The sequence below is a fragment of the Helicoverpa armigera genome, chromosome 18 (genome assembly GCF_030705265.1).
Source record: "Helicoverpa armigera isolate CAAS_96S chromosome 18, ASM3070526v1, whole genome shotgun sequence".
NCBI lineage: Eukaryota > Metazoa > Arthropoda > Insecta > Lepidoptera > Noctuidae > Helicoverpa > Helicoverpa armigera.
In genome coordinates, this window is record NC_087137.1 from 2,350,391 (window position 1) to 2,362,671 (window position 12,281).

Consider the following 12,281-nt stretch of genomic DNA (forward strand, 5'->3'; position numbering starts at 1 on the left):
AATATATGTTTAACCTGTTGGTTTTCTTGAAGAAAAACAGCATCTTTAATTGCATTCAATAGATAACCTTCCTCTCGGAAGACGCGCTGTTAACCTAATGCAATTTTATTACACTCATTTGCTACCAAAAGGAACCAATAACAAACATCTAGGGATTCCCTTAATCGATTTTTACAACCGGTTTTATGTCCAATTTTACGATTTACGGTAACGAGAAATCCTGATATTTCGTACTAAAGGCTAAATTTTCCGTGTAATAAAATGGGATTTTTGGAGAGGATCAGTTAAATAACTTCTTCCTGTCCGCAAGATTCTAAAGAATAGGTACATAGTTGGTGAATAATTACATACTATCTAAAAAAATTGTGTGTCCTTTATGTATGTATCTTGGTATAAATAAATGTGATTTGAATCGAAATTCATGTAAAACCAGGTATTTTTAGAGTTTTTTTCTATGTTTATTTCGGTCAGAAAAAAATTGCAACAGAACTTTATTGTGCGCAAATTATTATTCGTCATGTTATCCGAAAGACGTCTACTGCTAGACAAAAGAATCTAACAAGGTTCGCCACTTTGCTCGATCTTCTAATCGATTATTGTAAAAAAATCGTAAATGATTATTCTCATTGTGTGCTGCCAACAACCAGAGATAGACAAAAAAGGTATTACTAGGCATGTAGTTCCCCAGATGTTGATAGAGACCACAGCACTAGATAATAGACCCAGAAAATGTTCGAGAGTCCTTGCCTACAACTTTTGTTTGACTTAGCTACTTTATTGCTGCCTTATGACTTCGGGATGCAAGTTTTACGACCAAACTTGGTGAATCTAGGAATCTTGCTGTGTGTTCGAGGAATACAAAACTATTGTCGGGTACTCCGGGTTCCGGATTGTAGGTACAATGTAGTCTAGATTGGCAGGTATAAGAATGTTACTTGTAATTTCAGGTACAATGTAGTCTGGAATTTCGAGTCATGGATAGGTACAGAATGTTACTAGTGAGATGACGGCAGAAAGCAGAGTGTGGATAAACAAAACATGCTGCGCCGACCTAAAAGAAAATTCGTATAAAGGTAGGATGATGATGATGATGGATTCATATATTAAGTACCCATTTTTTCTTCTATGATAAACTTTTGAAAGTGAGCAAAGAAATCAAAGAATGGTCTGGTGAAGCTACCCGTTGTTTTGACAGAACAAGGGGGCAAAAAGAGCCTGATTGCGTGCAAACACTAATAAAAATTTAAAGAGAGATTCACCCTACCACATGCAGAACTAGTGTAGGTTCCAGAATATACCGTATTTACTTACTGAGTTAAAGCTTTATTCCCAGAAGTGGGAACAATGTAAGCTGATTACAAACTATACGTAAATTATAAGCCTATCTTCCATCGGTAATTGTAACTCCCTTGTAACCATCTATTTCTATCAAAACATTTAACCAATCAAAATAATTTTCTCTAGGAGACATTTTTCAATTTTCGCAAATTGTGATACCAAAATTACTTTTGCCTTTACAGCTAAGGAGTTCAACGACCCTTGAAGAAAAGTCCAAAGCAAATAGAATTACGTCTAAACACGAAAAGCGAGATTTAATCAAAAACCCTCGACCGATATTTCCTTGTAATTGTAGACAATTTCCTATGCAAAGCAAAACAAAGAAAATTATTTATGATTTCTTAAGATATGAGGCTAATAATTGTATATTTTGTGCTTTGAAATGACGCAAAATCATATACGAAAGCTAATAAAGCTTACATACTGAGGACTGTTCCTACTCCGCTTGGGGGTTTATTTCTTTGATAAAGATTCATTTGTTATGTTATTCAACGTAGCTATGTAATATGGAGGATTACTTCCTCATCATCACATATTTGTAGAAGCCCAATACACTCCCTTTCAGGTACTAGTGGATTCAATTGGAGTTGATGACAAGACCTGATGAAAGTTTTACAAGTTTTATGTAATTTCTAAATACATCTGAGCCACCAATGTGTAGAGGTGAAGGACAATCTTGTGATGAGAACTTGAAATCGCCCACTTAAATTCAGGAATATCCGTGATTGACGTTAATTATTTTCTATATGAGAACAAGTCTATCTCCTGCGGGACACTAAGAAAGCTGAAGATGATGACCATAATCGTCCTATCTTTGCCAAGTTATTCATTGTTTTAGATATAAGTGTACAACATTCTCGTTGGCTCCAAAAACTGGTTATGATCATAATGTTATAGCATGAATGTGGGAACAACGTTGCTGGAAGGCAGCCAGGAGCTGAACATGCATTAGAGAGAAAACAGTCTACGATAAAAGAACGTAATATGGAATATTCTAGGTAAGATAACCTATTTGGGGCCTGGTACTTTTTATGTGGAACAGTGATGACAATTTTGCTAGAGCTATCAAAGATGTTTGTTTGCGAATTAGAGCCTAATTTTTTGTGACTACTACAAAATTCTGTTTGTTTATTGATACACATTATCGATCAGGAAATTTTATATTTTTGTGTCAAATATAAACTATCTACTCAAGCAAATTCACAAGATGCATATTCGATTAAGGAAAACAGCTGTATCATAAATTAAAACCTCTAGTACTCGTTCCAAAAACTAACGATTCCCAAAGTAAGGTTGGACATAAGTAGGTTTTACGATAACTCCCGCATCGTAGGAAAAGCTAAATGTCGTTTAATCAACCGATTACATAAACGACCGTCGGTGAAATTGGGCCTTGATATAAAACGATATATCTACCGACACCTTTAACCGCTCTAAATGCCAGCCCGTAACAAAACGATTTCTAAACACGAAAGCTAAGATATAATCTAGACCAATATCCAGCTACAATAGACCATTTCCTAACACGTAGGTACAAACACCGCTTTATTTTTAGCCCGTTGAGTAATACTGCTGTGAATAAATGAAAAATTGTGGTGCTTTCATGACCCATAAAAAAAAACTGCTAAATTATTATTTGTCTATTTGGTATGATTTTACTGTCGTCCTCTTAAAAGGCCAGTTCAAAAGTATTTTTTTCGAAGGTCAGGGTCAACCGACACAAAAGAATAGTATTTGGTTTTGAGCTAAAATATGGGTTACTAAGTTTTATAATATTTTTTTGTCACTATATAGTTATTCGCAGCGTTTTCGCCAATATAGAGTTATATAGAGAATAATTTGCAGTTAAATAAAAATAAACCTAGACCGTCTTACCACAAAAACTTTTAAACGTCAGTTTATGCCATGTCTAAAAATATGACAAATTATGACGTTGACATATGGTTCATTTTGCAGCCAAAATTTTATTAGACAAGTGTAAAACAGGGTTTAAAGTTTTTGTAGTAAGGCCATTAGTTATTGTTATGTATTTATCAGCTACCTATATCACTGCAAACATCAGAGTCTGTACAGACTTTATTGCGTCTTAATGTAAAGATGCCCTTTTATATTAAATTTGCATGCTGAATAAGAGGCGTTATATGAAGTAACATCATAGTATTTTAAGACCAAATTGTAACCATATTTCAAGCAAATAATTAAATTCTAATTCTAATTCTGAAAGAGTGTCTAACATCCACACAACGAAACCATCACGTTTCTAAGTGTATAGTGACTGAAAATCCCCTCTATGCGTAGGCAGTGATCTTCTACAACACCTACACAGGATAAGTTCACGTTACACAAACATTAAATATTATGTTAAGTAAATGCTTTCCTTAAAGCGACAAAAAGCCTTAAATGTCAAGTTTCAAGTGCAGAGGCTTATTGTCAGTTTTCATCATGTCTTCGTGGCAAGTGGGAAATATAATTTTGTGCGCATTTTTTTATTCTGGAGTATTAATGGGCTCTATAATATATTGATGTATATCCAAGATATAGCTACATCAAGCAAATTAAAGAAACGGTGAAGGTCGTGACGTATAAGGAAGTTCAGGAGTTGGCGCTAGATAGGTGTAAATGGAAGGAGCTGCACCGACAAGAGCTGGGCTCTTAAATTAATGATGATAATATATTGAGGAAGTTTGAAAATAGCAATGGGAACCAAAATTATGAGGAAACAAGCTGTCATGGTATGGGCATGTGATGCAAAGGAATGGGGTTGTGAAGAAGGTTTTGAGCATGTAAGTTCATGGGCTATAGATGGTATTTGTAAAAGTGAGATTGCAGATAAAAAAACCTGCGCTGACCCTAAATAAAATTGGGATAAGGGCAAGAGAATACAAATGTTGCTTCTACAAATTATAAAGCAGATTTCAAAAGAGTGTAAATAATATGAAGAGCTTGTTGCTTTTTAAATAAAAATAAAAAGTAAAACATATTTTGACCAAAAATTATATTCTTTATTTTAACATAGAGTTATAAACCGCGGAGAGGATAGTAACTTGAGTCGTTCATTATATTTTGCGCCAAATTGTTCCATGAGGAATGTGCAATTTGGTAAAATGAAAAATACTCATGAATATTTCATTTTGCGAGCTAGAGAGTACAGTGCTTATTTAGAACGGCGTTTATTTGGTGAAAATTAAACGGTTATTTTTTAAAACGTAACCTATATAATTTGCAAAAAGTGGATTTGTTGAGTATTATTTCACATTTTTATAAAAAAATTATTTTCGAGATTCTTTGGTTTAAAATCTTGTAAGACTAATTCGTACAAGATGGAGACGATTTATGATATCTCAAGAATATATAAAAAAATAACTTAAACTTGTCCTACCAATCCATTATCGTGACACCTACGTGTCCTCCGTTCTACTGGGCTCAGAAAGTCAAGGTAAAGTATAACTTCGTGCAAAAAGATACCTACGTAATATCGAAAATCTTAAGTCATACTATCAAAAGACACGTTAAGTGACTTAAATATTAACGTTTTTTAGGGTTCCGTGCCCAAAAGGTAAAACGGAACCCTATTGTTTTCGTTTCTCTCCTCCCTTCTTAAATAAATATTTGGGGGGGCTCCCATACAACAAACGTGTTTGTTTTGTCCGTTTTATAAATACGGAACCCTTCGTGCGCGAGTCCGACTCGCACTTGGCCGGTTTTTATAACAAATATATAAAAAAATCCTTAAGCACTTGATGGTCTATAAACTTTTCTGACTTCAAATGAAGCTAAAAACCAAAAACATCCTTATTGAATTGAAACCAATTGTTAATTTCGATAAACACCATAAATTAATAAATTGTACGATTGACGCAATTAAGAACATTTTTATGATCGCAAAATATTCGAGCGACATCCGTGTTTTATGGGCTAATTAAATTTATTTGGTAGTAAAAAAATAAGTAGGTACAATATAATTTAAAATATACGTAGGTATATACATATGTATAGTATATGTCACATTAGACCTTGCCAAAATTTTGTTAATGCAAAACGTTTTCAATCCAGCTCCATACTACTTCTAGGTAACTAAAACGATAACCAAAAAATTATAACCGTCATATTTGGCTGATTTGGCCAATTTTACAGCTGATTATTGTTAGGCTATCATTACATGTAGCTAAATGGTGCCCTTACATTCCCTGTTCTATAAAAGAATAAAGAAATAGACATTATTATTGCTAAAACCATTCCTTAATGATAGTAATCATAACCAACTAAAACTTTGACAAAACAAAAATTGTATAAACTGTCATAACTCATTCATGAGGAAGTTTTTTCGTCCCTGTTCGCATTTTTCCTGCCATAGTAAAACTTTGCCAAACAATTTACTTCATTGTCGTAACCAATTTTATCGTTTTATAGGCTTGATCATATTATTATGAAACATTTTTGCTTTTTATGCGCTCCGAAAACTTTGCTACCGACTTTTATAGATTTTTTACGAGATTCGGATACCGATTTATATTTTTGTATAATATTATAGCGAATAAAGCTTTTAGAACAACTACATGCTGGCACTTTTTGGCTGCAAAAGATCACTCGGGCAAAGACATTTTATTTTTTTATCTTCAAAAATCTCTCTCGGATGTGATCCTCCTTAGGAAATTGTAAGAAAACTTAAAAACATTTAACAAAATCTTGTCTTCGCTAATCTATGAGTAAGTAAGGGTGGTAAATTATCGCTAGTGCTTTTTAAGTAAGTATCCACAAAGCAAACAGAAAAAAAAAAACTTTCCCCATTAATTTAATACAGAAATCTTCGGTCGTTACCACTTATGACATTCAAAAAGTTCTGATATTCAAAGTTCATTGACCTGTCGTTTAGCATATTTTTATACAAAGTAAAATATCAAAAAATGCTGACAAAATGACATTAGGAGTGTGGTAGTAATAAATTAGGCGCCTCATGGTCTTGCCAAGCAATATAACGCAAAAAGTATTTTTATGATTCTCACTTAATTTTACTGCGCTTTTAATTAATTGAGCAAGAGATAAAATAATATCATACATGTACTAATAAATTATTGTGCTCATTTATGGGAGTAATCTATGATCTAATAACTACACTCAGTCGTCACGGGTAGTCAGAAGTCAGTAAGTCTGACACCAGTCTAACCAAGGGGTATTGGGTTGCCTTGGTAACTGGGTTGAGGGAGTCAGATAGGGCAGTCGCTCCTTGTAAAGCACTGGTACTCAGCTACATGGGGTTAGACTGGAAGCCGACCCCAACATAGTTTGGGAAAAAGGCTCGGAGAGAGAAGAAATACACTCATCTATACTAATATAATAAAGAGGAACATTTTTCTGTTTGTACCGTTTTCTGTGTGTTTGGCGGTTCCGAAACTACGTTAAGTAGTTTGAAATAATTTTCACTTTTGGAAAGCTTCCCGAGTAACAAAGGCTATGTTTTAACTCGGTACAGGCAGTAGATCCGACGGTATTCAGATGAAACCGCAGGAAACGGTCAGTTTAACTGTAAAGCGAAGTATTTAGCTTGTAAGAGTCAAAGCTTCGAAATGGTCACTCAAAATGAAGTGACATATCGACAGTCACGAATCGGCCATCTTGTGAAATTGACAGTTGATATGATTTAAAAAGAGAATTGCTTTTGCTGAATTCTAAGCTCTACTTGCACCATGTAAAACTATAACATAACGGTAACCAACACATAGCCGTAATATACTTAAATCGGCGATTTGATAACAGAAAATATTTCGGGTTTCGTTGAAGTTAAATAGTAACTCACCGTATTTTTTTTTTTAAACAAAAGCAACCGTTTGTCGATAATTTTATTAAATTACTTTCTAAACAAGCTGATATTGTGTTTATTAATTGAGCTCTTGACTTACATAAATGGTTGGTTTGAAGAACATCTTCAACACCAATTTATCAATTTACCTACCTACATATATCAGCTTTATACCTAATGACATTATTTGACTATTGTCAAGTACGACTAATATAATATGAAGGGTCTGAGCGAATAGAAAGAACGCGCCTAATCGTTGTTAACATTAATTGTGAATTTGCCAAAAAATACATTGAAATATACAAAAAATACATTTTATGTAGGACATAATTATTTTTCCAGACAAGTCGAACCTCTAAACTTAATGTTTAGTGAGTAAATATTTTTGACTACAAAAATCACGTCTAGCCTCTTCAATTGAATTTCGTCGTCAACTCTAGAACGTTCGATCAGAATTGACTTTGTGTATCCTCGAGTGAGTAAATTGCCAGGCTCCGTGATAAAGTGAATTCTCACTGGCCGACTTTGACCGGCCACTGGTCACAAATTGGTATGAAGTGTCAGGTGTGTGTATTTCTGAGACATACGAAAAGGCCTTGGAATGGTTTGAAATAGATTTTGAAAACGTGAATATATAGATGAAGTGAGTTTAGTCTGCTCTCTGTAGGACCCATCAACTTAAACTTAACATTAATATTAAAAAAAAATTATAACGCTGGTATAGTTGGTAACTAAAACCCATTAATATAATCAAAATTACATGTATTTATGATGATAAAATTATTGAACAGAATAATCACAAATGCCTAAGCTATGTTTATCGTGTCTTATTCTTTCTATGTATCTTATGTTACATGTTATCCTTTCTAATTCTCTGGTGTTCAGGTAGTCTTGTTTTGTATTTCTGTGTATTCATGAAGGTTTCATAATATTAGATATTTTAGTTTTCAGTTATTGTTTGTGCTATGAGACTTTTGTTGCTGAGTTCTTTCCTAAAATCCGTTTTTTAAGTCGCTATTGCCTTCACGAGAATCAATAAATTTAGATAAACTTGATTCTATCTCCTTTGCTTTGATCTTACTTGTAACTCGAGTTAGAACATACACATTGTGTATCTAACATAGTTAGATTTACTAACTCCATTGATTTAGTTTGAGCGCAGCACGTTCAAACGAAGCACGGATGTAATAGAGGTGGATCTCTAACTATTTCTATTAGAAGTGTCCTGGCATAATAGTTTAATATTAATATTTTTTGTTCTAGAGTTAGAGTTTGAGCTTTCCCGGGGAAACGGTTTTTGTGCAGGAAGTTTAAGTAGCAGATTTTCATATAATACTTATATACGATACTATTACGATCACATACTCATAATTTTTTGTAGTGTGTTTAATAAATAGATGTTTCTCTCATAAAAACATTTCTTACTTATTCTATACTTAAGGATTCTAAAATACTATAATTGAGATATTAGCATGGTTGACTGTTCATTATTAACCGAACATAGCTCGCTGAAAATGCATTTTCTGATTGTTTTGTCAATGGAGTATTTAAGATATACAATATAAAGTATAAAGATGACATGTATAATGATATTTGTTGTACTATATACATAAGGTCATACCTACTGCTTTGGATGCTTAGGGTAATTAAACCTGTGTGTAGCTAATTATAAAACAATTGAATATCAATTGTCAGCGCTTTGGCATACAACGGTTGAATCATATCAAGGTGTAAACAAAATTATACACTGATGGACTCTTCACTCAAGTCAAAATTAATCATATTTAAATGAACATTTCCGCAAGAACATGATACACTATGAAGTTATTAATTACTTGGCTAATAATTAAAACTGTCGACGATAAATAACAATTCAAAAGCCTAGATACAATAAATCTTAAAGCGAAACAATAATTAACTTCAACTTTAATTAATAACGTTTTTGAAAACAAAACTTTTGTTTATTCTACGATTTTGTATAGACATAGTTTGTTTAGTTAAAACAGAACTATAATTAAAATTATATCTCAAACTGTTACAAGAACTTTTGAGAAGACAAATATGAAACAGCGAAATTCAATTTTGTTACAAAATCTAGATGATGTAATAGTTTGTCTGACATTGTTACGTAACTTTATATACTTCTTTTCGACTTATTTGTTAAGGTAACCAAAAAAACTGTAGTGCTTAAATACTTAACATATTTTGAAGATAAAGCCACTGCAACTGTAGTCCCGTAAACTGTAGGTCAAGGCTGTCATTGAACATCCTTGGCAGTCGTTACGGGTAGTCAAAAGCCAGTAAGTCTGACACCAGTCTAACCAAGGGGTATTGGGTTGCCTGGGTTGGGGAGGTCATATAGGGCAATTGCTCCTTGTAAAGCACTGGTACTCAGCTACATCCGGTTAGACTGGAAGGCGACCCCAGCATAGAATACGTAGTTGGGAAAACGCTCGGGAGATGATGATGTTCTGTGTGTGTTGTGTTTAAAATGTGAACTATTTAGGGTAATTAATATTGACGTGTAAAAATGTAGTATTATACAAGCTTACTAACATATCTTTTTTTTTCAGCCTCCCTGACTACGATTAAACCGCAAAAGGCTCGGAGAATTAGGATGGAAAGCCAACAAACTTAATACTGTATGGATACTCAGTGCCTGCTGGTACCAGTGGCCCATATGACACAAGGATAACTAACTCTATTCAGTCAGTATTGATTTAAGCTCTCATAATTTTATTCTCATGGTTAGGCTGTGATGTTGTGATTGAGGTCGACTTTCCTCTTGCACAGAAATTGTAATGAAATATGCGTGTTTCTGTTTAACGCTTTATTTTCGACTGCCTGCTAAAAACTAATTAGCCTAATGCTACACCATCAAGCGTGTTTAAGAATTTAAATGATATTGCATAATTCTCCCAAACAGACTGAAAGAAACGACATATGAAATCACTAGCTGGTGCCCGCGACTTCGTCTGCGCAGGTTTAGTATTTCGAACAATATGTTTACAAATTGTAGCCTATGTGTTATTCTGATGTATAAGCTATATTATTGTAAAGTTTCATTAAAATCCATTCAGTAGCATTTGCGTGAAAGAGTAACAAACATCCATACATCCATACATCCTTACATACAAACTTTCGCGTTTATAATATTAGTAGGATTAATCGATGTTTTTCTGTATGTATATCTTTTTCTATTTAATGTGAAGACACAGCATTGTCTTCGTATCTCAAGCACAACGATTACAATGGGTGCTATTGATTGGTACAAATACCTATTACCTTTATTTACAAGAACCTTAGACGAAAGTTACCTAGCTGTAGGTATATAAGTGTATGTAAGCTAATCAAACTTACATAAAATCCGTTCCAAAATATTCTATCTTTCCGAGACACTGTGTACAAAGTAAGGTGATAACTCAACGTCGTGTCCGCGAGGCGATTAATGTACCAAGTGTGTTCTTTGATATATGGCGTTACGGTGGGCTTAGACACAGGAGGAAAGAAACATGAGCGGAGTTGCCATGAGGCAGGTAGGTCCAGTGCCTTCTTTTAGGTCAAATACGTACGGTATACGTGACCAAAGCGCTCAGTTACGAGTGAATTAACGAGTCGCTTGGGTATCTTGAGACATCTGTCGAAGATTTTTGGTTTAACAAAATAAGGGTGGGTTCCAAAGAAGGCCTATGACGGCATAGTCAGTAACATTCCTCGTCTCAAGAACACCCACGTTTTGGACAGGTTATTTTCATAAGAGACTTTCCGTTATGCCATCTCCGATCGTCATTTAGTTCTCCATGGTTTAGACAGAATAAAGGTAAGAATAGATTGGATAGCTAAAGTTAGGTATTGACAATAGAAAGCGGACTGATTTTGTTCTTCATGAATTATTTCGGGCAGGTTTTGGACGGTTTTCTTGTGAAAGTCAATTGGAATACCACAATGGATTCTGGGATGATAAGAATAGACAAGCTTTCCTGTTTTATAATCGGGTTTTCTAGTAAAAAAGTTTATCGACGACTCAGGCAAAATGGAGTCACAATACTTTTACAAGAGGTGGTCTTCAGATTTTTTTCTGGAAGGACAAGAATAGAGCTTTCAAGTTTTATAATAAGATTTCCTGGTAAAAACTTTATCGACGATTCAGGCGAAATTGAGTGGCAATACCTTTGCAAGAGGTTGCTTGCGTCACCCTGAGGAATCCTTAATAAAAAAAAAAACAAAATAGCTATCTGTCTGTGGCACTTTCACGCCAACAATATAATAACCGATTTAAATGTTTGGAACATATATTCTAGAGTCTGAGATCGGAAGCTGTTGCAGATAGTGAATGAAAACTCAGGGAACAGCTAGTGAATTATGTATGTGGTTTATAATTTCGATGTGTATATTGTATGTACAATATTGTATGTATATATGTATTTATACCTATGTATAAACTAGTATACAACCCTTAGTATCTTCATCAAGAATATTTTCAATCTAAATACATTTTGGTACCTACGACACACGACTATACGGCTTACAGGGGAGCTGATTGAATAATATTTTTACCCCGGCATGGATATTCATATTTCATGTCAACACGAAGGTTTATGCTTGACCTCTTCAAGATAAGATTTTCATGAAAAATATTATATTTCCTTATGAACGTGGGTCAATAGTTTGATTATATAAACCACGAGTTTTCTATGTAATGGTAATTATGTCGTACTTTACAGTCCAGTTGCTTTTCTGTTTATGTTTAGCGCAACGAAGCGTTCTCTATGTAAATATAATTATTATGCTGAACATAATCTTAACTAACGTACATAACAATTACCTAGTCTTTTTTTTCTAAAATGACTAACTAATAAATGACTAACTTCTGCCAGTGACTTCATCCGTGTCCCGTTGGAACTACACTACGTATCCCGATAAAAAGTCTGAACCTTCTTTCTATAAAGGGCTTTGAAAGATTTTTTTTCAGTCGGTGGCTAAGCAATTTTTGAAATTACCGCTTTTATGCAAACGAACAAACTCTTCAGCTAGTATCTAATAGTAAAACTGTAATCAGATGTGACGCCCAGACAGTGTATTCAACCAATGTGAAGTAATTTAAGTTAATACTTAGCGAACGTGTCGTGTCTCACTAAGAATACCA